Here is a 976-nt window from a genome sequence, read left to right on the forward strand (position 1 = left end):
CATATGAGTGATATCACATGAAAATTGTCTTTCTCTTTCTGTCTTCTTCACTTAATATGTTAATCTCCAGGTTCATCCATGCTGGTGCAAATGACATTATTTCATTTTTTAAACATCTGAATGATGTTCCATTCTCTGTGTGTATAAGCATATACATCTTCTTTATCCATTCATCTGTCGATGGACAATTAGGCTGTTTCCATGTCTTGGCTATCGTAAGTTTTGCTGCTATGAACATAGGGGTGCATGAATCTTTTCAAGGTATAGTTTTTTACAGATATATGCTCGGGATTGGAATTTTGGGATCATATGGAAACTCTGTTTTTCATTTTTTGAGGAACTTCCATACTGTTTTCTGTGGTGACTGCACCAGTTTACACTCCACCAACAGTGTAAGAGGGTTTCCCTCTTCTCCACACCCTCTCCAGTGTGTATTCATCAACTGTCTAATGATTGCCATTCTGATCAGTATGAGGTGGTACCTCCTTGCAGTGTCGATTTGCCTTTCTCTACTAATGAGCAATGCTGAGCATCTTTTCATATGCCTGTTGGCCATCTGCATATCTTCTTTTAAACCACAGATATCACCTGTGAGAGTGATGTCTATGGATTTTTGGCTAAAATGAATGACACCTCTGCTAATGTCTCATGAATGTGCTCTGATTCCAACCTCATGTTGCTTGTCAAGGAACAGAGTGATGAGGTCTTCAGGAAAGGAATAGTGACTTTATTTGGGAAGCCAGCAGACCAAGGTATGGCGAACTTCTGCCCCAAAGAATCGTCTTATCTGAGGTAGATGGGCTTTTGGGGGAGTGAGAGGGATGGTCCAACAGTGTTTACTGAATGTAAAATAACCCTACCCCATGTGGAAGAAAATTCCAAGGAGAAGAGAGAAGAATACAGATTAAACACCCACGTGTTAACTCACACTTTCACACTTACACACACACTTACACACACACACACACACACACAC

General features: G+C 40.5%; 1 pseudogene; it reads right to left on the reverse strand.

The window, feature by feature from the left end:
• Window positions 1–976, reverse strand: part of LOC105002291 — a 19,338-nt pseudogene that overhangs the window by 14,917 nt on the left and 3,445 nt on the right.

Source organism: Bison bison, unplaced genomic scaffold (assembly GCF_000754665.1).
Source record: "Bison bison bison isolate TAMUID 2011002044 unplaced genomic scaffold, Bison_UMD1.0 scf7180017864450, whole genome shotgun sequence".
Taxonomy (NCBI): domain Eukaryota; kingdom Metazoa; phylum Chordata; class Mammalia; order Artiodactyla; family Bovidae; genus Bison; species Bison bison.